General features: G+C 56.9%; 1 pseudogene; it reads left to right on the top strand.

Annotated features, from left to right (window-relative positions):
• Window positions 1–201: 201 nt before the first annotated feature.
• Window positions 202–710, top strand: LOC119272505 (annotated as a pseudogene).
• The last annotated feature ends 382 nt before the right edge of the window (window positions 711–1,092 follow it).

Here is a 1,092-nt window from a genome sequence, read left to right as displayed (position 1 = left end):
ACCGCTGGCCATCCTTCCTTCCACCATCCAGATCCCCCGTTTCCTCGCTGTCTCGCGTCGCCTCTACCACCTCCCTCCGGCGGAGCTCGTCGCCGTTCCCCACGCCCTCCTCCTCTCACCCCTCCCCTTCCCACTCCCCACAGCGATGGTCGACGGCCTCACCGCGGTGCAAAATCCCCCACCACCATGAAGCCAGTGAGGATGTTCCCGTGACGGCCGCTGGTGTCCCCGCCGCTGCCACGGGCCCTCGCCGCCGAGGCACCCGTCTCCATGCGGCGGTTGCGCGTGGTGTGGTGCATGGCCAAGGAGCGACGGGTGCGAATGGTGGCGAAGCAGATCCAGTGGGAGCTGGCGGACATGGTGACCCGCGACCCCGTCATGCAGCGCGCCGTCCTCCCCGAGGCCGCCCTCGGCGCCGACCGCTACCTCTCCTCCCCCACCACCATCGCCGATGTCGAGCTCTCCAATGACCTCCAGGTCACGCCCGGACTCTCCCTTGAAACGATGCGGCTGCGCTGTAATCTGGGATGCTGAGTTCCTTGTCTCTGCTCCGGTTTGTGTCTGCAGGTGTGCAAGGTGTATTGTGTCCGTGTTTGGGGAAGAAGGTGGCCATGGCCGGGCTCAAGGACAAGACCAAGTACCTCCAGGTCACGCCCGAGCTCTCCAACGACCTCCAGGTCACGTCTGCTTACTTCCCATTTTGTTTATAGATCATTATGCTAGTTTCTGTCTTGTTTAATTGGTTAATTGTTCATGCTTGAAGTTAATTAGCTGGAGTAGTTGGTTAGTTACACACTGGTTGGTGCATGCTAGCTCAAGTGTTTTGTAGTTGAATGAGTTCATTCTGTGCAGCCGGGCTAGGTAACTTCTGTATCAAAATCATGGATTCTAATCTTTACTATTATCTGCCATGGATCAACAATGATGCATCACAGGTAGTAGTAGTAGAGTCGGACTTGGTGCTGCATTGCCCAGTTATTAGCTCCTCGATCTGTTCCTCACAGCGTGGGGTCAGCACTTTACCTCAACTTGTCTGCATTTTCTCTCACACACTAGACTTGCTCATCCATAACAGAATGGCCGTGCGTGAGT

Source organism: Triticum dicoccoides, chromosome 3A, assembly GCF_002162155.2.
Source record: "Triticum dicoccoides isolate Atlit2015 ecotype Zavitan chromosome 3A, WEW_v2.0, whole genome shotgun sequence".
NCBI lineage: Eukaryota > Viridiplantae > Streptophyta > Magnoliopsida > Poales > Poaceae > Triticum > Triticum dicoccoides.
Note: the sequence above shows the minus strand (reverse complement) of the source record. Positions and strands in the feature narration are given on the sequence as shown.